The 24429-nt window shown below is 45.0% G+C and overlaps 19 non-coding genes across 19 annotated transcripts; all 19 read right to left on the reverse strand.

Annotated features, from left to right (window-relative positions):
- Positions 1-82: 82 nt before the first annotated feature.
- Positions 83-273, reverse strand: LOC141236017 (U2 spliceosomal RNA). Its single transcript, XR_012301714.1, has one exon. It is a non-coding gene; the product is annotated as a U2 spliceosomal RNA (small nuclear RNA).
- Positions 274-1388: 1115 nt separating this feature from the next.
- On the reverse strand, positions 1389-1579 carry LOC141236018 (U2 spliceosomal RNA). The gene has a single exon (XR_012301715.1). It is a non-coding gene; the product is annotated as a U2 spliceosomal RNA (small nuclear RNA).
- A 1115-nt stretch (positions 1580-2694) lies between these two features.
- Positions 2695-2885, reverse strand: LOC141236019 (U2 spliceosomal RNA). Its single transcript, XR_012301716.1, has one exon. It is a non-coding gene; the product is annotated as a U2 spliceosomal RNA (small nuclear RNA).
- A 1115-nt stretch (positions 2886-4000) lies between these two features.
- Positions 4001-4191, reverse strand: LOC141236020 (U2 spliceosomal RNA). Its single transcript, XR_012301717.1, has one exon. It is a non-coding gene; the product is annotated as a U2 spliceosomal RNA (small nuclear RNA).
- Positions 4192-5306: 1115 nt separating this feature from the next.
- LOC141236021 (U2 spliceosomal RNA) lies at positions 5307-5497 on the reverse strand. Its single transcript, XR_012301718.1, has one exon. It is a non-coding gene; the product is annotated as a U2 spliceosomal RNA (small nuclear RNA).
- Positions 5498-6612: 1115 nt separating this feature from the next.
- On the reverse strand, positions 6613-6803 carry LOC141236022 (U2 spliceosomal RNA). Its single transcript, XR_012301719.1, has one exon. It is a non-coding gene; the product is annotated as a U2 spliceosomal RNA (small nuclear RNA).
- Positions 6804-7918: 1115 nt separating this feature from the next.
- LOC141236024 (U2 spliceosomal RNA) lies at positions 7919-8109 on the reverse strand. The gene has a single exon (XR_012301721.1). It is a non-coding gene; the product is annotated as a U2 spliceosomal RNA (small nuclear RNA).
- Positions 8110-9224: 1115 nt separating this feature from the next.
- LOC141236025 (U2 spliceosomal RNA) lies at positions 9225-9415 on the reverse strand. Its single transcript, XR_012301722.1, has one exon. It is a non-coding gene; the product is annotated as a U2 spliceosomal RNA (small nuclear RNA).
- Positions 9416-10530: 1115 nt separating this feature from the next.
- On the reverse strand, positions 10531-10721 carry LOC141236325 (U2 spliceosomal RNA). The gene has a single exon (XR_012302010.1). It is a non-coding gene; the product is annotated as a U2 spliceosomal RNA (small nuclear RNA).
- A 1115-nt stretch (positions 10722-11836) lies between these two features.
- On the reverse strand, positions 11837-12027 carry LOC141236026 (U2 spliceosomal RNA). Its single transcript, XR_012301723.1, has one exon. It is a non-coding gene; the product is annotated as a U2 spliceosomal RNA (small nuclear RNA).
- Positions 12028-13142: 1115 nt separating this feature from the next.
- Positions 13143-13333, reverse strand: LOC141236028 (U2 spliceosomal RNA). The gene has a single exon (XR_012301724.1). It is a non-coding gene; the product is annotated as a U2 spliceosomal RNA (small nuclear RNA).
- Positions 13334-14448: 1115 nt separating this feature from the next.
- On the reverse strand, positions 14449-14639 carry LOC141236029 (U2 spliceosomal RNA). Its single transcript, XR_012301725.1, has one exon. It is a non-coding gene; the product is annotated as a U2 spliceosomal RNA (small nuclear RNA).
- A 1115-nt stretch (positions 14640-15754) lies between these two features.
- LOC141236030 (U2 spliceosomal RNA) lies at positions 15755-15945 on the reverse strand. The gene has a single exon (XR_012301726.1). It is a non-coding gene; the product is annotated as a U2 spliceosomal RNA (small nuclear RNA).
- Positions 15946-17060: 1115 nt separating this feature from the next.
- On the reverse strand, positions 17061-17251 carry LOC141236031 (U2 spliceosomal RNA). Its single transcript, XR_012301727.1, has one exon. It is a non-coding gene; the product is annotated as a U2 spliceosomal RNA (small nuclear RNA).
- Positions 17252-18366: 1115 nt separating this feature from the next.
- Positions 18367-18557, reverse strand: LOC141235870 (U2 spliceosomal RNA). The gene has a single exon (XR_012301573.1). It is a non-coding gene; the product is annotated as a U2 spliceosomal RNA (small nuclear RNA).
- A 1115-nt stretch (positions 18558-19672) lies between these two features.
- LOC141236032 (U2 spliceosomal RNA) lies at positions 19673-19863 on the reverse strand. The gene has a single exon (XR_012301728.1). It is a non-coding gene; the product is annotated as a U2 spliceosomal RNA (small nuclear RNA).
- A 1115-nt stretch (positions 19864-20978) lies between these two features.
- LOC141236033 (U2 spliceosomal RNA) lies at positions 20979-21169 on the reverse strand. Its single transcript, XR_012301729.1, has one exon. It is a non-coding gene; the product is annotated as a U2 spliceosomal RNA (small nuclear RNA).
- Positions 21170-22284: 1115 nt separating this feature from the next.
- Positions 22285-22475, reverse strand: LOC141236034 (U2 spliceosomal RNA). Its single transcript, XR_012301730.1, has one exon. It is a non-coding gene; the product is annotated as a U2 spliceosomal RNA (small nuclear RNA).
- A 1115-nt stretch (positions 22476-23590) lies between these two features.
- Positions 23591-23781, reverse strand: LOC141236036 (U2 spliceosomal RNA). The gene has a single exon (XR_012301732.1). It is a non-coding gene; the product is annotated as a U2 spliceosomal RNA (small nuclear RNA).
- Positions 23782-24429: the final 648 nt, after the last annotated feature.

The following is a 24429-nucleotide window of genomic DNA, read 5'->3' on the forward strand; positions in this document are numbered from 1 at the left end:
CCATCCCAAAATCCGACAAACAAGCAAAATGAACAAAAAACATTGAATTCAATTCTTTCTGATTTTAGAAACTGCATTAAAGAAGGGGTGCACCGGTCCTGGAGATACTGCAATACCAGGTCAATGCGTGGAGTGGACAGAGCAAGCTCTTTTTCCATCTCCCTGTTCTAAAAATCCATTTAATATATGGTCCCCAGATAGGGGACGTATCAGATATTAAACTGATAAGAACAGATACTACACTTGATCTTAGCCAAAAGGCCGAGAAGCGATAACCAGAATTGGTTTCAAACTACGGAGCCACCCAAGGATCCTGAAAAGTCCATTTGTGGAGATGAGCTCCTGGACTCCCGTTAAGAAGACATGTTGTCAACCTCTAGATCCCTTACATGCCTGCACTTTTCGGCTTGCTGCTGCTGCAATCCACGCGTTTTAGATCTTCATAACTCCACCTCTTTAAACACAACACCTTCACCCCCTGCTGTTCCCACCCGCCTCAACACCGTTGGAAGGGAGGAGAACCAATTAAGGCGGGGGGTGGGGTGGAACGAGCAGCTGTCTACCCTTAGCAGGAGGGCTCCTGATTACATACCTCTCCTGCTGCTGCTGCTGCTGGCTGTCCAGCAGCAGACTGAAGGTGGCTGCTGCTGTGCACAGGTATATAAAGGCTCAGAGCCTATTATGACACGCGCAGCCAGCGTTCCATTGCCACATTCCATCTACTGCAGGCAGGATACCTGGCTGGCTGAATGTCGCTGAGAAGCTCACAGAGACCGCCATAAGCAACAGTTTAACAGAATGCCACAGACTAATCAACCAAACTTTTTGGGTTGGGTTCTCTTTTATAGTCTGCAGGCATTAAATGAAAGAAGTCAGTGTTCCAGCAGAAGGAGACAACGTTTCAGAAAAGGCATTGTAGCAAACCAAAAAAGAAATTTTAAGCGCAGCAGAGTAACCAGCGCACATACCTGTTAGCTCAGGTGAGTTTAAAAGGCTGCTGTTGATAACAAGGGCATTTGCTAAATAGATGGTGTGTGTGCAACAATATACTGAAAGGTCAATTATATTGTGCAGCTTATCTCACCACCTGTAGTTATTTAGGTGAAAGCTCCAAAATGCTTGCCTAATATGTCTGTTTATCCAAAAGGAAGTAAAAAGGGAGAGCTAGAAAGATAGCATTGCATCACATTACATGGCAATGCAATGCACAGTTGCTGAAGTTGAACCAAAATGAGCTTGTAATCTGGCTTCTGCAACTTTGAACATGAAAAATCCAATGAGGAGAAGAAAAGCAAAGCCAAAGAGTCCATCCCAAAATCCGACAAACAAGCAAAATGAACAAAAAACATTGAATTCAATTCTTTCTGATTTTAGAAACTGCATTAAAGAAGGGGTGCACCGGTCCTGGAGATACTGCAATACCAGGTCAATGCGTGGAGTGGACAGAGCAAGCTCTTTTTCCATCTCCCTGTTCTAAAAATCCATTTAATATATGGTCCCCAGATAGGGGACGTATCAGATATTAAACTGATAAGAACAGATACTACACTTGATCTTAGCCAAAAGGCCGAGAAGCGATAACCAGAATTGGTTTCAAACTACGGAGCCACCCAAGGATCCTGAAAAGTCCATTTGTGGAGATGAGCTCCTGGACTCCCGTTAAGAAGACATGTTGTCAACCTCTAGATCCCTTACATGCCTGCACTTTTCGGCTTGCTGCTGCTGCAATCCACGCGTTTTAGATCTGCATAACTCCACCTCTTTAAACACAACACCTTCACCCCCTGCTGTTCCCACCCGCCTCAACACCGTTGGAAGGGAGGAGAACCAATTAAGGCGGGGGGTGGGGTGGAACGAGCAGCTGTCTACCCTTAGCAGGAGGGCTCCTGATTACATACCTCTCCTGCTGCTGCTGCTGCTGGCTGTCCAGCAGCAGACTGAAGGTGGCTGCTGCTGTGCACAGGTATATAAAGGCTCAGAGCCTATTATGACACGCGCAGCCAGCGTTCCATTGCCACATTCCATCTACTGCAGGCAGGATACCTGGCTGGCTGAATGTCGCTGAGAAGCTCACAGAGACCGCCATAAGCAACAGTTTAACAGAATGCCACAGACTAATCAACCAAACTTTTTGGGTTGGGTTCTCTTTTATAGTCTGCAAGCATTAAATGAAAGAAGTCAGTGTTCCAGCAGAAGGAGACAACGTTTCAGAAAAGGCATTGTAGCAAACCAAAAAAGAAATTTTAAGCGCAGCAGAGTAACCAGCGCACATACCTGTTAGCTCAGGTGAGTTTAAAAGGCTGCTGTTGATAACAAGGGCATTTGCTAAATAGATGGTGTGTGTGCAACAATATACTGAAAGGTCAATTATATTGTGCAGCTTATCTCACCACCTGTAGTTATTTAGGTGAAAGCTCCAAAATGCTTGCCTAATATGTCTGTTTATCCAAAAGGAAGTAAAAAGGGAGAGCTAGAAAGATAGCATTGCATCACATTACATGGCAATGCAATGCACAGTTGCTGAAGTTGAACCAAAATGAGCTTGTAATCTGGCTTCTGCAACTTTGAACATGAAAAATCCAATGAGGAGAAGAAAAGCAAAGCCAAAGAGTCCATCCCAAAATCCGACAAACAAGCAAAATGAACAAAAAACATTGAATTCAATTCTTTCTGATTTTAGAAACTGCATTAAAGAAGGGGTGCACCGGTCCTGGAGATACTGCAATACCAGGTCAATGCGTGGAGTGGACAGAGCAAGCTCTTTTTCCATCTCCCTGTTCTAAAAATCCATTTAATATATGGTCCCCAGATAGGGGACGTATCAGATATTAAACTGATAAGAACAGATACTACACTTGATCTTAGCCAAAAGGCCGAGAAGCGATAACCAGAATTGGTTTCAAACTACGGAGCCACCCAAGGATCCTGAAAAGTCCATTTGTGGAGATGAGCTCCTGGACTCCCGTTAAGAAGACATGTTGTCAACCTCTAGATCCCTTACATGCCTGCACTTTTCGGCTTGCTGCTGCTGCAATCCACGCGTTTTAGATCTGCATAACTCCACCTCTTTAAACACAACACCTTCACCCCCTGCTGTTCCCACCCGCCTCAACACCGTTGGAAGGGAGGAGAACCAATTAAGGCGGGGGGTGGGGTGGAACGAGCAGCTGTCTACCCTTAGCAGGAGGGCTCCTGATTACATACCTCTCCTGCTGCTGCTGCTGCTGGCTGTCCAGCAGCAGACTGAAGGTGGCTGCTGCTGTGCACAGGTATATAAAGGCTCAGAGCCTATTATGACACGCGCAGCCAGCGTTCCATTGCCACATTCCATCTACTGCAGGCAGGATACCTGGCTGGCTGAATGTCGCTGAGAAGCTCACAGAGACCGCCATAAGCAACAGTTTAACAGAATGCCACAGACTAATCAACCAAACTTTTTGGGTTGGGTTCTCTTTTATAGTCTGCAGGCATTAAATGAAAGAAGTCAGTGTTCCAGCAGAAGGAGACAACGTTTCAGAAAAGGCATTGTAGCAAACCAAAAAAGAAATTTTAAGCGCAGCAGAGTAACCAGCGCACATACCTGTTAGCTCAGGTGAGTTTAAAAGGCTGCTGTTGATAACAAGGGCATTTGCTAAATAGATGGTGTGTGTGCAACAATATACTGAAAGGTCAATTATATTGTGAAGCTTATCTCACCACCTGTAGTTATTTAGGTGAAAGCTCCAAAATGCTTGCCTAATATGTCTGTTTATCCAAAAGGAAGTAAAAAGGGAGAGCTAGAAAGATAGCATTGCATCACATTACATGGCAATGCAATGCACAGTTGCTGAAGTTGAACCAAAATGAGCTTGTAATCTGGCTTCTGCAACTTTGAACATGAAAAATCCAATGAGGAGAAGAAAAGCAAAGCCAAAGAGTCCATCCCAAAATCCGACAAACAAGCAAAATGAACAAAAAACATTGAATTTAATTCTTTCTGATTTTAGAAACTGCATTAAAGAAGGGGTGCACCGGTCCTGGAGATACTGCAATACCAGGTCAATGCGTGGAGTGGACAGAGCAAGCTCTTTTTCCATCTCCCTGTTCTAAAAATCCATTTAATATATGGTCCCCAGATAGGGGACGTATCAGATATTAAACTGATAAGAACAGATACTACACTTGATCTTAGCCAAAAGGCCGAGAAGCGATAACCAGAATTGGTTTCAAACTACGGAGCCACCCAAGGATCCTGAAAAGTCCATTTGTGGAGATGAGCTCCTGGACTCCCGTTAAGAAGACATGTTGTCAACCTCTAGATCCCTTACATGCCTGCACTTTTCGGCTTGCTGCTGCTGCAATCCACGCGTTTTAGATCTGCATAACTCCACCTCTTTAAACACAGCACCTTCACCCCCTGCTGTTCCCACCCGCCTCAACACCGTTGGAAGGGAGGAGAACCAATTAAGGCGGGGGGTGGGGTGGAACGAGCAGCTGTCTACCCTTAGCAGGAGGGCTCCTGATTACATACCTCTCCTGCTGCTGCTGCTGCTGGCTGTCCAGCAGCAGACTGAAGGTGGCTGCTGCTGTGCACAGGTATATAAAGGCTCAGAGCCTATTATGACACGCGCAGCCAGCGTTCCATTGCCACATTCCATCTACTGCAGGCAGGATACCTGGCTGGCTGAATGTCGCTGAGAAGCTCACAGAGACCGCCATAAGCAACAGTTTAACAGAATGCCACAGACTAATCAACCAAACTTTTTGGGTTGGGTTCTCTTTTATAGTCTGCAGGCATTAAATGAAAGAAGTCAGTGTTCCAGCAGAAGGAGACAACGTTTCAGAAAAGGCATTGTAGCAAACCAAAAAAGAAATTTTAAGCGCAGCAGAGTAACCAGCGCACATACCTGTTAGCTCAGGTGAGTTTAAAAGGCTGCTGTTGATAACAAGGGCATTTGCTAAATAGATGGTGTGTGTGCAACAATATACTGAAAGGTCAATTATATTGTGCAGCTTATCTCACCACCTGTAGTTATTTAGGTGAAAGCTCCAAAATGCTTGCCTAATATGTCTGTTTATCCAAAAGGAAGTAAAAAGGGAGAGCTAGAAAGATAGCATTGCATCACATTACATGGCAATGCAATGCACAGTTGCTGAAGTTGAACCAAAATGAGCTTGTAATCTGGCTTCTGCAACTTTGAACATGAAAAATCCAATGAGGAGAAGAAAAGCAAAGCCAAAGAGTCCATCCCAAAATCCGACAAACAAGCAAAATGAACAAAAAACATTGAATTCAATTCTTTCTGATTTTAGAAACTGCATTAAAGAAGGGGTGCACCGGTCCTGGAGATACTGCAATACCAGGTCAATGCGTGGAGTGGACAGAGCAAGCTCTTTTTCCATCTCCCTGTTCTAAAAATCCATTTAATATATGGTCCCCAGATAGGGGACGTATCAGATATTAAACTGATAAGAACAGATACTACACTTGATCTTAGCCAAAAGGCCGAGAAGCGATAACCAGAATTGGTTTCAAACTACGGAGCCACCCAAGGATCCTGAAAAGTCCATTTGTGGAGATGAGCTCCTGGACTCCCGTTAAGAAGACATGTTGTCAACCTCTAGATCCCTTACATGCCTGCACTTTTCGGCTTGCTGCTGCTGCAATCCACGCGTTTTAGATCTGCATAACTCCACCTCTTTAAACACAGCACCTTCACCCCCTGCTGTTCCCACCCGCCTCAACACCGTTGGAAGGGAGGAGAACCAATTAAGGCGGGGGGTGGGGTGGAACGAGCAGCTGTCTACCCTTAGCAGGAGGGCTCCTGATTACATACCTCTCCTGCTGCTGCTGCTGCTGGCTGTCCAGCAGCAGACTGAAGGTGGCTGCTGCTGTGCACAGGTATATAAAGGCTCAGAGCCTATTATGACACGCGCAGCCAGCGTTCCATTGCCACATTCCATCTACTGCAGGCAGGATACCTGGCTGGCTGAATGTCGCTGAGAAGCTCACAGAGACCGCCATAAGCAACAGTTTAACAGAATGCCACAGACTAATCAACCAAACTTTTTGGGTTGGGTTCTCTTTTATAGTCTGCAGGCATTAAATGAAAGAAGTCAGTGTTCCAGCAGAAGGAGACAACGTTTCAGAAAAGGCATTGTAGCAAACCAAAAAAGAAATTTTAAGCGCAGCAGAGTAACCAGCGCACATACCTGTTAGCTCAGGTGAGTTTAAAAGGCTGCTGTTGATAACAAGGGCATTTGCTAAATAGATGGTGTGTGTGCAACAATATACTGAAAGGTCAATTATATTGTGCAGCTTATCTCACCACCTGTAGTTATTTAGGTGAAAGCTCCAAAATGCTTGCCTAATATGTCTGTTTATCCAAAAGGAAGTAAAAAGGGAGAGCTAGAAAGATAGCATTGCATCACATTACATGGCAATGCAATGCACAGTTGCTGAAGTTGAACCAAAATGAGCTTGTAATCTGGCTTCTGCAACTTTGAACATGAAAAATCCAATGAGGAGAAGAAAAGCAAAGCCAAAGAGTCCATCCCAAAATCCGACAAACAAGCAAAATGAACAAAAAACATTGAATTCAATTCTTTCTGATTTTAGAAACTGCATTAAAGAAGGGGTGCACCGGTCCTGGAGATACTGCAATACCAGGTCAATGCGTGGAGTGGACAGAGCAAGCTCTTTTTCCATCTCCCTGTTCTAAAAATCCATTTAATATATGGTCCCCAGATAGGGGACGTATCAGATATTAAACTGATAAGAACAGATACTACACTTGATCTTAGCCAAAAGGCCGAGAAGCGATAACCAGAATTGGTTTCAAACTACGGAGCCACCCAAGGATCCTGAAAAGTCCATTTGTGGAGATGAGCTCCTGGACTCCTGTTAAGAAGACATGTTGTCAACCTCTAGATCCCTTACATGCCTGCACTTTTCGGCTTGCTGCTGCTGCAATCCACGCGTTTTAGATCTGCATAACTCCACCTCTTTAAACACAGCACCTTCACCCCCTGCTGTTCCCACCCGCCTCAACACCGTTGGAAGGGAGGAGAACCAATTAAGGCGGGGGGTGGGGTGGAACGAGCAGCTGTCTACCCTTAGCAGGAGGGCTCCTGATTACATACCTCTCCTGCTGCTGCTGCTGCTGGCTGTCCAGCAGCAGACTGAAGGTGGCTGCTGCTGTGCACAGGTATATAAAGGCTCAGAGCCTATTATGACACGCGCAGCCAGCGTTCCATTGCCACATTCCATCTACTGCAGGCAGGATACCTGGCTGGCTGAATGTCGCTGAGAAGCTCACAGAGACCGCCATAAGCAACAGTTTAACAGAATGCCACAGACTAATCAACCAAACTTTTTGGGTTGGGTTCTCTTTTATAGTCTGCAGGCATTAAATGAAAGAAGTCAGTGTTCCAGCAGAAGGAGACAACGTTTCAGAAAAGGCATTGTAGCAAACCAAAAAAGAAATTTTAAGCGCAGCAGAGTAACCAGCGCACATACCTGTTAGCTCAGGTGAGTTTAAAAGGCTGCTGTTGATAACAAGGGCATTTGCTAAATAGATGGTGTGTGTGCAACAATATACTGAAAGGTCAATTATATTGTGCAGCTTATCTCACCACCTGTAGTTATTTAGGTGAAAGCTCCAAAATGCTTGCCTAATATGTCTGTTTATCCAAAAGGAAGTAAAAAGGGAGAGCTAGAAAGATAGCATTGCATCACATTACATGGCAATGCAATGCACAGTTGCTGAAGTTGAACCAAAATGAGCTTGTAATCTGGCTTCTGCAACTTTGAACATGAAAAATCCAATGAGGAGAAGAAAAGCAAAGCCAAAGAGTCCATCCCAAAATCCGACAAACAAGCAAAATGAACAAAAAACATTGAATTCAATTCTTTCTGATTTTAGAAACTGCATTAAAGAAGGGGTGCACCGGTCCTGGAGATACTGCAATACCAGGTCAATGCGTGGAGTGGACAGAGCAAGCTCTTTTTCCATCTCCCTGTTCTAAAAATCCATTTAATATATGGTCCCCAGATAGGGGACGTATCAGATATTAAACTGATAAGAACAGATACTACACTTGATCTTAGCCAAAAGGCCGAGAAGCGATAACCAGAATTGGTTTCAAACTACGGAGCCACCCAAGGATCCTGAAAAGTCCATTTGTGGAGATGAGCTCCTGGACTCCCGTTAAGAAGACATGTTGTCAACCTCTAGATCCCTTACATGCCTGCACTTTTCGGCTTGCTGCTGCTGCAATCCACGCGTTTTAGATCTGCATAACTCCACCTCTTTAAACACAGCACCTTCACCCCCTGCTGTTCCCACCCGCCTCAACACCGTTGGAAGGGAGGAGAACCAATTAAGGCGGGGGGTGGGGTGGAACGAGCAGCTGTCTACCCTTAGCAGGAGGGCTCCTGATTACATACCTCTCCTGCTGCTGCTGCTGCTGGCTGTCCAGCAGCAGACTGAAGGTGGCTGCTGCTGTGCACAGGTATATAAAGGCTCAGAGCCTATTATGACACGCGCAGCCAGCGTTCCATTGCCACATTCCATCTACTGCAGGCAGGATACCTGGCTGGCTGAATGTCGCTGAGAAGCTCACAGAGACCGCCATAAGCAACAGTTTAACAGAATGCCACAGACTAATCAACCAAACTTTTTGGGTTGGGTTCTCTTTTATAGTCTGCAGGCATTAAATGAAAGAAGTCAGTGTTCCAGCAGAAGGAGACAACGTTTCAGAAAAGGCATTGTAGCAAACCAAAAAAGAAATTTTAAGCGCAGCAGAGTAACCAGCGCACATACCTGTTAGCTCAGGTGAGTTTAAAAGGCTGCTGTTGATAACAAGGGCATTTGCTAAATAGATGGTGTGTGTGCAACAATATACTGAAAGGTCAATTATATTGTGCAGCTTATCTCACCACCTGTAGTTATTTAGGTGAAAGCTCCAAAATGCTTGCCTAATATGTCTGTTTATCCAAAAGGAAGTAAAAAGGGAGAGCTAGAAAGATAGCATTGCATCACATTACATAGCAATGCAATGCACAGTTGCTGAAGTTGAACCAAAATGAGCTTGTAATCTGGCTTCTGCAACTTTGAACATGAAAAATCCAATGAGGAGAAGAAAAGCAAAGCCAAAGAGTCCATCCCAAAATCCGACAAACAAGCAAAATGAACAAAAAACATTGAATTCAATTCTTTCTGATTTTAGAAACTGCATTAAAGAAGGGGTGCACCGGTCCTGGAGATACTGCAATACCAGGTCAATGCGTGGAGTGGACAGAGCAAGCTCTTTTTCCATCTCCCTGTTCTAAAAATCCATTTAATATATGGTCCCCAGATAGGGGACGTATCAGATATTAAACTGATAAGAACAGATACTACACTTGATCTTAGCCAAAAGGCCGAGAAGCGATAACCAGAATTGGTTTCAAACTACGGAGCCACCCAAGGATCCTGAAAAGTCCATTTGTGGAGATGAGCTCCTGGACTCCCGTTAAGAAGACATGTTGTCAACCTCTAGATCCCTTACATGCCTGCACTTTTCGGCTTGCTGCTGCTGCAATCCACGCGTTTTAGATCTGCATAACTCCACCTCTTTAAACACAGCACCTTCACACCCTGCTGTTCCCACCCGCCTCAACACCGTTGGAAGGGAGGAGAACCAATTAAGGCGGGGGGTGGGGTGGAACGAGCAGCTGTCTACCCTTAGCAGGAGGGCTCCTGATTACATACCTCTCCTGCTGCTGCTGCTGCTGGCTGTCCAGCAGCAGACTGAAGGTGGCTGCTGCTGTGCACAGGTATATAAAGGCTCAGAGCCTATTATGACACGCGCAGCCAGCGTTCCATTGCCACATTCCATCTACTGCAGGCAGGATACCTGGCTGGCTGAATGTCGCTGAGAAGCTCACAGAGACCGCCATAAGCAACAGTTTAACAGAATGCCACAGACTAATCAACCAAACTTTTTGGGTTGGGTTCTCTTTTATAGTCTGCAGGCATTAAATGAAAGAAGTCAGTGTTCCAGCAGAAGGAGACAACGTTTCAGAAAAGGCATTGTAGCAAACCAAAAAAGAAATTTTAAGCGCAGCAGAGTAACCAGCGCACATACCTGTTAGCTCAGGTGAGTTTAAAAGGCTGCTGTTGATAACAAGGGCATTTGCTAAATAGATGGTGTGTGTGCAACAATATACTGAAAGGTCAATTATATTGTGCAGCTTATCTCACCACCTGTAGTTATTTAGGTGAAATCTCCAAAATGCTTGCCTAATATGTCTGTTTATCCAAAAGGAAGTAAAAAGGGAGAGCTAGAAAGATAGCATTGCATCACATTACATGGCAATGCAATGCACAGTTGCTGAAGTTGAACCAAAATGAGCTTGTAATCTGGCTTCTGCAACTTTGAACATGAAAAATCCAATGAGGAGAAGAAAAGCAAAGCCAAAGAGTCCATCCCAAAATCCGACAAACAAGCAAAATGAACAAAAAACATTGAATTCAATTCTTTCTGATTTTAGAAACTGCATTAAAGAAGGGGTGCACCGGTCCTGGAGATACTGCAATACCAGGTCAATGCGTGGAGTGGACAGAGCAAGCTCTTTTTCCATCTCCCTGTTCTAAAAATCCATTTAATATATGGTCCCCAGATAGGGGACGTATCAGATATTAAACTGATAAGAACAGATACTACACTTGATCTTAGCCAAAAGGCCGAGAAGCTATAACCAGAATTGGTTTCAAACTACGGAGCCACCCAAGGATCCTGAAAAGTCCATTTGTGGAGATGAGCTCCTGGACTCCCGTTAAGAAGACATGTTGTCAACCTCTAGATCCCTTACATGCCTGCACTTTTCGGCTTGCTGCTGCTGCAATCCACGCGTTTTAGATCTGCATAACTCCACCTCTTTAAACACAGCACCTTCACCCCCTGCTGTTCCCACCCGCCTCAACACCGTTGGAAGGGAGGAGAACCAATTAAGGCGGGGGGTGGGGTGGAACGAGCAGCTGTCTACCCTTAGCAGGAGGGCTCCTGATTACATACCTCTCCTGCTGCTGCTGCTGCTGGCTGTCCAGCAGCAGACTGAAGGTGGCTGCTGCTGTGCACAGGTATATAAAGGCTCAGAGCCTATTATGACACGCGCAGCCAGCGTTCCATTGCCACATTCCATCTACTGCAGGCAGGATACCTGGCTGGCTGAATGTCGCTGAGAAGCTCACAGAGACCGCCATAAGCAACAGTTTAACAGAATGCCACAGACTAATCAACCAAACTTTTTGGGTTGGGTTCTCTTTTATAGTCTGCAGGCATTAAATGAAAGAAGTCAGTGTTCCAGCAGAAGGAGACAACGTTTCAGAAAAGGCATTGTAGCAAACCAAAAAAGAAATTTTAAGCGCAGCAGAGTAACCAGCGCACATACCTGTTAGCTCAGGTGAGTTTAAAAGGCTGCTGTTGATAACAAGGGCATTTGCTAAATAGATGGTGTGTGTGCAACAATATACTGAAAGGTCAATTATATTGTGCAGCTTATCTCACCACCTGTAGTTATTTAGGTGAAAGCTCCAAAATGCTTGCCTAATATGTCTGTTTATCCAAAAGGAAGTAAAAAGGGAGAGCTAGAAAGATAGCATTGCATCACATTACATGGCAATGCAATGCACAGTTGCTGAAGTTGAACCAAAATGAGCTTGTAATCTGGCTTCTGCAACTTTGAACATGAAAAATCCAATGAGGAGAAGAAAAGCAAAGCCAAAGAGTCCATCCCAAAATCCGACAAACAAGCAAAATGAACAAAAAACATTGAATTCAATTCTTTCTGATTTTAGAAACTGCATTAAAGAAGGGGTGCACCGGTCCTGGAGATACTGCAATACCAGGTCAATGCGTGGAGTGGACAGAGCAAGCTCTTTTTCCATCTCCCTGTTCTAAAAATCCATTTAATATATGGTCCCCAGATAGGGGACGTATCAGATATTAAACTGATAAGAACAGATACTACACTTGATCTTAGCCAAAAGGCCGAGAAGCGATAACCAGAATTGGTTTCAAACTACGGAGCCACCCAAGGATCCTGAAAAGTCCATTTGTGGAGATGAGCTCCTGGACTCCCGTTAAGAAGACATGTTGTCAACCTCTAGATCCCTTACATGCCTGCACTTTTCGGCTTGCTGCTGCTGCAATCCACGCGTTTTAGATCTGCATAACTCCACCTCTTTAAACACAGCACCTTCACCCCCTGCTGTTCCCACCCGCCTCAACACCGTTGGAAGGGAGGAGAACCAATTAAGGCGGGGGGTGGGGTGGAACGAGCAGCTGTCTACCCTTAGCAGGAGGGCTCCTGATTACATACCTCTCCTGCTGCTGCTGCTGCTGGCTGTCCAGCAGCAGACTGAAGGTGGCTGCTGCTGTGCACAGGTATATAAAGGCTCAGAGCCTATTATGACACGCGCAGCCAGCGTTCCATTGCCACATTCCATCTACTGCAGGCAGGATACCTGGCTGGCTGAATGTCGCTGAGAAGCTCACAGAGACCGCCATAAGCAACAGTTTAACAGAATGCCACAGACTAATCAACCAAACTTTTTGGGTTGGGTTCTCTTTTATAGTCTGCAGGCATTAAATGAAAGAAGTCAGTGTTCCAGCAGAAGGAGACAACGTTTCAGAAAAGGCATTGTAGCAAACCAAAAAAGAAATTTTAAGCGCAGCAGAGTAACCAGCGCACATACCTGTTAGCTCAGGTGAGTTTAAAAGGCTGCTGTTGATAACAAGGGCATTTGCTAAATAGATGGTGTGTGTGCAACAATATACTGAAAGGTCAATTATATTGTGCAGCTTATCTCACCACCTGTAGTTATTTAGGTGAAAGCTCCAAAATGCTTGCCTAATATGTCTGTTTATCCAAAAGGAAGTAAAAAGGGAGAGCTAGAAAGATAGCATTGCATCACATTACATGGCAATGCAATGCACAGTTGCTGAAGTTGAACCAAAATGAGCTTGTAATCTGGCTTCTGCAACTTTGAACATGAAAAATCCAATGAGGAGAAGAAAAGCAAAGCCAAAGAGTCCATCCCAAAATCCGACAAACAAGCAAAATGAACAAAAAACATTGAATTCAATTCTTTCTGATTTTAGAAACTGCATTAAAGAAGGGGTGCACCGGTCCTGGAGATACTGCAATACCAGGTCAATGCGTGGAGTGGACAGAGCAAGCTCTTTTTCCATCTCCCTGTTCTAAAAATCCATTTAATATATGGTCCCCAGATAGGGGACGTATCAGATATTAAACTGATAAGAACAGATACTACACTTGATCTTAGCCAAAAGGCCGAGAAGCGATAACCAGAATTGGTTTCAAACTACGGAGCCACCCAAGGATCCTGAAAAGTCCATTTGTGGAGATGAGCTCCTGGACTCCCGTTAAGAAGACATGTTGTCAACCTCTAGATCCCTTACATGCCTGCACTTTTCGGCTTGCTGCTGCTGCAATCCACGCGTTTTAGATCTGCATAACTCCACCTCTTTAAACACAGCACCTTCACCCCCTGCTGTTCCCACCCGCCTCAACACCGTTGGAAGGGAGGAGAACCAATTAAGGCGGGGGGTGGGGTGGAACGAGCAGCTGTCTACCCTTAGCAGGAGGGCTCCTGATTACATACCTCTCCTGCTGCTGCTGCTGCTGGCTGTCCAGCAGCAGACTGAAGGTGGCTGCTGCTGTGCACAGGTATATAAAGGCTCAGAGCCTATTATGACACGCGCAGCCAGCGTTCCATTGCCACATTCCATCTACTGCAGGCAGGATACCTGGCTGGCTGAATGTCGCTGAGAAGCTCACAGAGACCGCCATAAGCAACAGTTTAACAGAATGCCACAGACTAATCAACCAAACTTTTTGGGTTGGGTTCTCTTTTATAGTCTGCAGGCATTAAATGAAAGAAGTCAGTGTTCCAGCAGAAGGAGACAACGTTTCAGAAAAGGCATTGTAGCAAACCAAAAAAGAAATTTTAAGCGCAGCAGAGTAACCAGCGCACATACCTGTTAGCTCAGGTGAGTTTAAAAGGCTGCTGTTGATAACAAGGGCATTTGCTAAATAGATGGTGTGTGTGCAACAATATACTGAAAGGTCAATTATATTGTGCAGCTTATCTCACCACCTGTAGTTATTTAGGTGAAAGCTCCAAAATGCTTGCCTAATATGTCTGTTTATCCAAAAGGAAGTAAAAAGGGAGAGCTAGAAAGATAGCATTGCATCACATTACATGGCAATGCAATGCACAGTTGCTGAAGTTGAACCAAAATGAGCTTGTTATCTGGCTTCTGCAACTTTGAACATGAAAAATCCAATGAGGAGAAGAAAAGCAAAGCCAAAGAGTCCATCCCAAAATCCGACAAACAAGCAAAATGAACAAAAAACATTGAATTCAATTCTTTCTGATTTTAGAAACTGCATTAAAGAAGGGGTGCACCGGTCCTGGAGATACTGCAATACCAGGTCAATGCGTGGAGTGGACAGAGCAAGCTCTTTTTCCATCTCCCTGTTCTAAAAATCCATTTAATATATGGTCCCCAGATAGGGGACGTATCAGATATTAAACTGATAAGAACAGATACTACACTTGATCTTAGCCAAAAGGCCGAGAAGCGATAACCAGAATTGGTTTCAAACTACGGAGCCACCCAAGGATCCTGAAAAGTCCATTTGTGGAGATGAGCTCCTGGACTCCCGTTAAGAAGACATGTTGTCAACCTCTAGATCCCTTACATGCCTGCACTTTTCGGCTTGCTGCTGCTGCAATCCACGCGTTTTAGATCTGCATAACTCCACCTCTTTAAACACAGCACCTTCACCCCCTGCTGTTCCCACCCGCCTCAACACCGTTGGAAGGGAGGAGAACCAATTAAGGCGGGGGGTGGGGTGGAACGATCAGCTGTCTACCCTTAGCAGGAGGGCTCCTGATTACATACCTCTCCTGCTGCTGCTGCTGCTGGCTGTCCAGCAGCAGACTGAAGGTGGCTGCTGCTGTGCACAGGTATATAAAGGCTCAGAGCCTATTATGACACGCGCAGCCAGCGTTCCATTGCCACATTCCATCTACTGCAGGCAGGATACCTGGCTGGCTGAATGTCGCTGAGAAGCTCACAGAGACCGCCATAAGCAACAGTTTAACAGAATGCCACAGACTAATCAACCAAACTTTTTGGGTTGGGTTCTCTTTTATAGTCTGCAGGCATTAAATGAAAGAAGTCAGTGTTCCAGCAGAAGGAGACAACGTTTCAGAAAAGGCATTGTAGCAAACCAAAAAAGAAATTTTAAGCGCAGCAGAGTAACCAGCGCACATACCTGTTAGCTCAGGTGAGTTTAAAAGGCTGCTGTTGATAACAAGGGCATTTGCTAAATAGATGGTGTGTGTGCAACAATATACTGAAAGGTCAATTATATTGTGCAGCTTATCTCACCACCTGTAGTTATTTAGGTGAAAGCTCCAAAATGCTTGCCTAATATGTCTGTTTATCCAAAAGGAAGTAAAAAGGGAGAGCTAGAAAGATAGCATTGCATCACATTACATGGCAATGCAATGCACAGTTGCTGAAGTTGAACCAAAATGAGCTTGTAATCTGGCTTCTGCAACTTTGAACATGAAAAATCCAATGAGGAGAAGAAAAGCAAAGCCAAAGAGTCCATCCCAAAATCCGACAAACAAGCAAAATGAACAAAAAACATTGAATTCAATTCTTTCTGATTTTAGAAACTGCATTAAAGAAGGGGTGCACCGGTCCTGGAGATACTGCAATACCAGGTCAATGCGTGGAGTGGACAGAGCAAGCTCTTTTTCCATCTCCCTGTTCTAAAAATCCATTTAATATATGGTCCCCAGATAGGGGACGTATCAGATATTAAACTGATAAGAACAGATACTACACTTGATCTTAGCCAAAAGGCCGAGAAGCGATAACCAGAATTGGTTTCAAACTACGGAGCCACCCAAGGATCCTGAAAAGTCCATTTGTGGAGATGAGCTCCTGGACTCCCGTTAAGAAGACATGTTGTCAACCTCTAGATCCCTTACATGCCTGCACTTTTCGGCTTGCTGCTGCTGCAATCCACGCGTTTTAGATCTGCATAACTCCACCTCTTTAAACACAGCACCTTCACCCCCTGCTGTTCCCACCCGCCTCAACACCGTTGGAAGGGAGGAGAACCAATTAAGGCGGGGGGTGGGGTGGAACGATCAGCTGTCTACCCTTAGCAGGAGGGCTCCTGATTACATACCTCTCCTGCTGCTGCTGCTGCTGGCTGTCCAGCAGCAGACTGAAGGTGGCTGCTGCTGTGCACAGGTATATAAAGGCTCAGAGCCTATTATGACACGCGCAGCCAGCGTTCCATTGCCACATTCCATCTACTGCAGGCAGGATACCTGGCTGGCTGAATGTCGCTGAGAAGCTCACAGAGACCGCCATAAGCAACAGTTTAACAGAATGCCACAGACTAATCAACCAAACTTTTTGGGTTGGGTTCTCTTTTATAGTCTGCAGGCATTAAATGAAAGAAGTCAGTGTTCCAGCAGAAGGAGACAACGTTTCAGAAAAGGCATTGTAGCAAACCAAAAAAGAAATTTTAAGCGCAGCAGAGTAACCAGCGCACATACCTGTTAGCTCAGGTGAGTTTAAAAGGCTGCTGTTGATAACAAGGGCATTTGCTAAATAGATGGTGTGTGTGCAACAATATACTGAAAGGTCAATTATATTGTGCAGCTTATCTCACCACCTGTAGTTATTTAGGTGAAAGCTCCAAAATGCTTGCCTAATATGTCTGTTTATCCAAAAGGAAGTAAAAAGGGAGAGCTAGAAAGATAGCATTGCATCACATTACATGGCAATGCAATGCACAGTTGCTGAAGTTGAACCAAAATGAGCTTGTAATCTGGCTTCTGCAACTTTGAACATGAAAAATCCAATGAGGAGAAGAAAAGCAAAGCCAAAGAGTCCATCCCAAAATCCGACAAACAAGCAAAATGAACAAAAAACATTGAATTCAATTCTTTCTGATTTTAGAAACTGCATTAAAGAAGGGGTGCACCGGTCCTGGAGATACTGCAATACCAGGTCAATGCGTGGAGTGGACAGAGCAAGCTCTTTTTCCATCTCCCTGTTCTAAAAATCCATTTAATATATGGTCCCCAGATAGGGGACGTATCAGATATTAAACTGATAAGAACAGATACTACACTTGATCTTAGCCAAAAGGCCGAGAAGCGATAACCAGAATTGGTTTCAAACTACGGAGCCACCCAAGGATCCTGAAAAGTCCATTTGTGGAGATGAGCTCCTGGACTCCCGTTAAGAAGACATGTTGTCAACCTCTAGATCCCTTACATGCCTGCACTTTTCGGCTTGCTGCTGCTGCAATCCACGCGTTTTAGATCTGCATAACTCCACCTCTTTAAACACAGCACCTTCACCCCCTGCTGTTCCCACCCGCCTCAACACCGTTGGAAGGGAGGAGAACCAATTAAGGCGGGGGGTGGGGTGGAACGAGCAGCTGTCTACCCTTAGCAGGAGGGCTCCTGATTACATACCTCTCCTGCTGCTGCTGCTGCTGGCTGTCCAGCAGCAGACTGAAGGTGGCTGCTGCTGTGCACAGGTATATAAAGGCTCAGAGCCTATTATGACACGCGCAGCCAGCGTTCCATTGCCACATTCCATCTACTGCAGGCAGGATACCTGGCTGGCTGAATGTCGCTGAGAAGCTCACAGAGACCGCCATAAGCAACAGTTTAACAGAATGCCACAGACTAATCAACCAAACTTTTTGGGTTGGGTTCTCTTTTATAGTCTGCAGGCATTAAATGAAAGAAGTCAGTGTTCCAGCAGAAGGAGACAACGTTTCAGAAAAGGCATTGTAGCAAACCAAAAAAGAAATTTTAAGCGCAGCAGAGTAACCAGCGCACATACCTGTTAGCTCAGGTGAGTTTAAAAGGCTGCTGTTGATAACAAGGGCATTTGCTAAATAGATGGTGTGTGTGCAACAATATACTGAAAGGTCAATTATATTGTGCAGCTTATCTCACCACCTGTAGTTATTTAGGTGAAATCTCCAAAATGCTTGCCTAATATGTCTGTTTATCCAAAAGGAAGTAAAAAGGGAGAGCTAGAAAGATAGCATTGCATCACATTACATGGCAATGCAATGCACAGTTGCTGAAGTTGAACCAAAATGAGCTTGTAATCTGGCTTCTGCAACTTTGAACATGAAAAATCCAATGAGGAGAAGAAAAGCAAAGCCAAAGAGTCCATCCCAAAATCCGACAAACAAGCAAAATGAACAAAAAACATTGAATTCAATTCTTTCTGATTTTAGAAACTGCATTAAAGAAGGGGTGCACCGGTCCTGGAGATACTGCAATACCAGGTCAATGCGTGGAGTGGACAGAGCAAGCTCTTTTTCCATCTCCCTGTTCTAAAAATCCATTTAATATATGGTCCCCAGATAGGGGACGTATCAGATATTAAACTGATAAGAACAGATACTACACTTGATCTTAGCCAAAAGGCCGAGAAGCTATAACCAGAATTGGTTTCAAACTACGGAGCCACCCAAGGATCCTGAAAAGTCCATTTGTGGAGATGAGCTCCTGGACTCCCGTTAAGAAGACATGTTGTCAACCTCTAGATCCCTTACATGCCTGCACTTTTCGGCTTGCTGCTGCTGCAATCCACGCGTTTTAGATCTGCATAACTCCACCTCTTTAAACACAGCACCTTCACCCCCTGCTGTTCCCACCCGCCTCAACACCGTTGGAAGGGAGGAGAACCAATTAAGGCGGGGGGTGGGGTGGAACGAGCAGCTGTCTACCCTTAGCAGGAGGGCTCCTGATTACATACCTCTCCTGCTGCTGCTGCTGCTGGCTGTCCAGCAGCAGACTGAAGGTGGCTGCTGCTGTGCACAGGTATATAAAGGCTCAGAGCCTATTATGACACGCGCAGCCAGCGTTCCATTGCCACATTCCATCTACTGCAGGCAGGATACCTGGCTGGCTGAATGTCGCTGAGAAGCTCACAGAGACCGCCATAAGCAACAGTTTAACAGAATGCCACAGACTAATCAACCAAACTTTTTGGGTTGGGTTCTCTTTTATAGTCTGCAGGCATTAAATGAAAGAAGTCAGTGTTCCAGCAGAAGGAGACAACGTTTCAGAAAAGGCATTGTAGCAAACCAAAAAAGAAATTTTAAGCGCAGCAGAGTAACCAGCGCACATACCTGTTAGCTCAGGTGAGTTTAAAAGGCTGCTGTTGATAACAAGGGCATTTGCTAAATAGATGGTGTGTGTGCAACAATATACTGAAAGGTCAATTATATTGTGCAGCTTATCTCACCACCTGTAGTTATTTAGGTGAAAGCTCCAAAATGCTTGCCTAATATGTCTGTTTATCCAAAAGGAAGTAAAAAGGGAGAGCTAGAAAGATAGCATTGCATCACATTACATGGCAATGCAATGCACAGTTGCTGAAGTTGAACCAAAATGAGCTTGTAATCTGGCTTCTGCAACTTTGAACATGAAAAATCCAATGAGGAGAAGAAAAGCAAAGCCAAAGAGTCCATCCCAAAATCCGACAAACAAGCAAAATGAACAAAAAACATTGAATTCAATTCTTTCTGATTTTAGAAACTGCATTAAAGAAGGGGTGCACCGGTCCTGGAGATACTGCAATACCAGGTCAATGCGTGGAGTGGACAGAGCAAGCTCTTTTTCCATCTCCCTGTTCTAAAAATCCATTTAATATATGGTCCCCAGATAGGGGACGTATCAGATATTAAACTGATAAGAACAGATACTACACTTGATCTTAGCCAAAAGGCCGAGAAGCGATAACCAGAATTGGTTTCAAACTACGGAGCCACCCAAGGATCCTGAAAAGTCCATTTGTGGAGATGAGCTCCTGGACTCCCGTTAAGAAGACATGTTGTCAACCTCTAGATCCCTTACATGCCTGCACTTTTCGGCTTGCTGCTGCTGCAATCCACGCGTTTTAGATCTGCATAACTCCACCTCTTTAAACACAGCACCTTCACCCCCTGCTGTTCCCACCCGCCTCAACACCGTTGGAAGGGAGGAGAACCAATTAAGGCGGGGGGTGGGGTGGAACGAGCAGCTGTCTACCCTTAGCAGGAGGGCTCCTGATTACATACCTCTCCTGCTGCTGCTGCTGCTGGCTGTCCAGCAGCAGACTGAAGGTGGCTGCTGCTGTGCACAGGTATATAAAGGCTCAGAGCCTATTATGACACGCGCAGCCAGCGTTCCATTGCCACATTCCATCTACTGCAGGCAGGATACCTGGCTGGCTGAATGTCGCTGAGAAGCTCACAGAGACCGCCATAAGCAACAGTTTAACAGAATGCCACAGACTAATCAACCAAACTTTTTGGGTTGGGTTCTCTTTTATAGTCTGCAGGCATTAAATGAAAGAAGTCAGTGTTCCAGCAGAAGGAGACAACGTTTCAGAAAAGGCATTGTAGCAAACCAAAAAAGAAATTTTAAGCGCAGCAGAGTAACCAGCGCACATACCTGTTAGCTCAGGTGAGTTTAAAAGGCTGCTGTTGATAACAAGGGCATTTGCTAAATAGATGGTGTGTGTGCAACAATATACTGAAAGGTCAATTATATTGTGCAGCTTATCTCACCACCTGTAGTTATTTAGGTGAAAGCTCCAAAATGCTTGCCTAATATGTCTGTTTATCCAAAAGGAAGTAAAAAGGGAGAGCTAGAAAGATAGCATTGCATCACATTACATGGCAATGCAATGCACAGTTGCTGAAGTTGAACCAAAATGAGCTTGTAATCTGGCTTCTGCAACTTTGAACATGAAAAATCCAATGAGGAGAAGAAAAGCAAAGCCAAAGAGTCCATCCCAAAATCCGACAAACAAGCAAAATGAACAAAAAACATTGAATTCAATTCTTTCTGATTTTAGAAACTGCATTAAAGAAGGGGTGCACCGGTCCTGGAGATACTGCAATACCAGGTCAATGCGTGGAGTGGACAGAGCAAGCTCTTTTTCCATCTCCCTGTTCTAAAAATCCATTTAATATATGGTCCCCAGATAGGGGACGTATCAGATATTAAACTGATAAGAACAGATACTACACTTGATCTTAGCCAAAAGGCCGAGAAGCGATAACCAGAATTGGTTTCAAACTACGGAGCCACCCAAGGATCCTGAAAAGTCCATTTGTGGAGATGAGCTCCTGGACTCCCGTTAAGAAGACATGTTGTCAACCTCTAGATCCCTTACATGCCTGCACTTTTCGGCTTGCTGCTGCTGCAATCCACGCGTTTTAGATCTGCATAACTCCACCTCTTTAAACACAGCACCTTCACCCCCTGCTGTTCCCACCCGCCTCAACACCATTGGAAGGGAGGAGAACCAATTAAGGCGGGGGGTGGGGTGGAACGAGCAGCTGTCTACCCTTAGCAGGAGGGCTCCTGATTACATACCTCTCCTGCTGCTGCTGCTGCTGGCTGTCCAGCAGCAGACTGAAGGTGGCTGCTGCTGTGCACAGGTATATAAAGGCTCAGAGCCTATTATGACACGCGCAGCCAGCGTTCCATTGCCACATTCCATCTACTGCAGGCAGGATACCTGGCTGGCTGAATGTCGCTGAGAAGCTCACAGAGACCGCCATAAGCAACAGTTTAACAGAATGCCACAGACTAATCAACCAAACTTTTTGGGTTGGGTTCTCTTTTATAGTCTGCAGGCATTAAATGAAAGAAGTCAGTGTTCCAGCAGAAGGAGACAACGTTTCAGAAAAGGCATTGTAGCAAACCAAAAAAGAAATTTTAAGTGCAGCAGAGTAACCAGCGCACATACCTGTTAGCTCAGGTGAGTTTAAAAGGCTGCTGTTGATAACAAGGGCATTTGCTAAATAGATGGTGTGTGTGCAACAATATACTGAAAGGTCAATTATATTGTGCAGCTTATCTCACCACCTGTAGTTATTTAGGTGAAAGCTCCAAAATGCTTGCCTAATATGTCTGTTTATCCAAAAGGAAGTAAAAAGGGAGAGCTAGAAAGATAGCATTGCATCACATTGCATGGCAATGCAATGCACAGTTGCTGAAGTTGAACCAAAATGAGCTTGTAATCTGGCTTCTGCAACTTTGAACATGAAAAATCCAATGAGGAGAAGAAAAGCAAAGCCAAGGAGTCCATCCCAAAATCCGACAAACAAGCAAAATGAACAAAAAACATTGAATTCAATTCTTTCTGATTTTAGAAACTGCATTAAAGAAGGGGTGCACCGGTCCTGGAGATACTGCAATACCAGGTCAATGCGTGGAGTGGACAGAGCAAGCTCTTTTTCCATCTCCCTGTTCTAAAAATCCATTTAATATATGGTCCCCAGATAGGGGACGTATCAGATATTAAACTGATAAGAACAGATACTACACTTGATCTTAGCCAAAAGGCCGAGAAGCGATAACCAGAATTGGTTTCAAACTACGGAGCCACCCAAGGATCCTGAAAAGTCCATTTGTGGAGATGAGCTCCTGGACTCCCGTTAAGAAGACATGTTGTCAACCTCTAGATCCCTTACATGCCTGCACTTTTCGGCTTGCTGCTGCTGCAATCCACGCGTTTTAGATCTGCATAACTCCACCTCTTTAAACACAGCACCTTCACCCCCTGCTGTTCCCACCCGCCTCAACACCGTTGGAAGGGAGGAGAACCAATTAAGGCGGGGGGTGGGGTGGAACGAGCAGCTGTCTACCCTTAGCAGGAGGGCTCCTGATTACATACCTCTCCTGCTGCTGCTGCTGCTGGCTGTCCAGCAGCAGACTGAAGGTGGCTGCTGCTGTGCACAGGTATATAAAGGCTCAGAGCCTATTATGACACGCGCAGCCAGCGTTCCATTGCCACATTCCATCTACTGCAGGCAGGATACCTGGCTGGCTGAATGTCGCTGAGAAGCTCACAGAGACCGCCATAAGCAACAGTTTAACAGAATGCCACAGACTAATCAACCAAACTTTTTGGGTTGGGTTCTCTTTTATAGTCTGCAGGCATTAAATGAAAGAAGTCAGTGTTCCAGCAGAAGGAGACAACGTTTCAGAAAAGGCATTGTAGCAAACCAAAAAAGAAATTTTAAGCGCAGCAGAGTAACCAGCGCACATACCTGTTAGCTCAGGTGAGTTTAAAAGGCTGCTGTTGATAACAAGGGCATTTGCTAAATAGATGGTGTGTGTGCAACAATATACTGAAAGGTCAATTATATTGTGCAGCTTATCTCACCACCTGTAGTTATTTAGGTGAAAGCTCCAAAATGCTTGCCTAATATGTCTCTTTATCCAAAAGGAAGTAAAAAGGGAGAGCTAGAAAGATAGCATTGCATCACATTGCATGGCAATGCAATGCACAGTTGCTGAAGTTGAACCAAAATGAGCTTGTAATCTGGCTTCTGCAACTTTGAACATGAAAAATCCAATGAGGAGAAGAAAAGCAAAGCCAAAGAGTCCATCCCAAAATCCGACAAACAAGCAAAATGAACAAAAAACATTGAATTCAATTCTTTCTGATTTTAGAAACTGCATTAAAGAAGGGGTGCACCGGTCCTGGAGATACTGCAATACCAGGTCAATGCGTGGAGTGGACAGAGCAAGCTCTTTTTCCATCTCCCTGTTCTAAAAATCCATTTAATATATGGTCCCCAGATAGGGGACGTATCAGATATTAAACTGATAAGAACAGATACTACACTTGATCTTAGCCAAAAGGCCGAGAAGCGATAACCAGAATTGGTTTCAAACTACGGAGCCACCCAAGGATCCTGAAAAGTCCATTTGTGGAGATGAGCTCCTGGACTCCCGTTAAGAAGACATGTTGTCAACCTCTAGATCCCTTACATGCTTGCACTTTTCGGCTTGCTGCTGCTGCAATCCACGCGTTTTAGATCTGCATAACTCCACCTCTTTAAACACAGCACCTTCACCCCCTGCTGTTCCCACCCGCCTCAACACCGTTGGAAGGGAGGAGAACCAATTAAGGCGGGGGGTGGGGTGGAACGAGCAGCTGTCTACCCTTAGCAGGAGGGCTCCTGATTACATACCTCTCCTGCTGCTGCTGCTGCTGGCTGTCCAGCAGCAGACTGAAGGTGGCTGCTGCTGTGCACAGGTATATAAAGGCTCAGAGCCTATTATGACACGCGCAGCCAGCGTTCCATTGCCACATTCCATCTACTGCAGGCAGGATACCTGGCTGGCTGAATGTCGCTGAGAAGCTCACAGAGACCGCCATAAGCAACAGTTTAACAGAATGCCACAGACTAATCAACCAAACTTTTTGGGTTGGGTTCTCTTTTATAGTCTGCAGGCATTAAATGAAAGAAGTCAGTGTTCCAGCAGAAGGAGACAACGTTTCAGAAAAGGCATTGTAGCA

The sequence above is a fragment of the Phyllobates terribilis genome, unplaced genomic scaffold, assembly GCF_046119375.1.
Source record: "Phyllobates terribilis strain yellow unplaced genomic scaffold, ASM4611937v1 Scaffold_693__1_contigs__length_808095, whole genome shotgun sequence".
NCBI lineage: Eukaryota > Metazoa > Chordata > Amphibia > Anura > Dendrobatidae > Phyllobates > Phyllobates terribilis.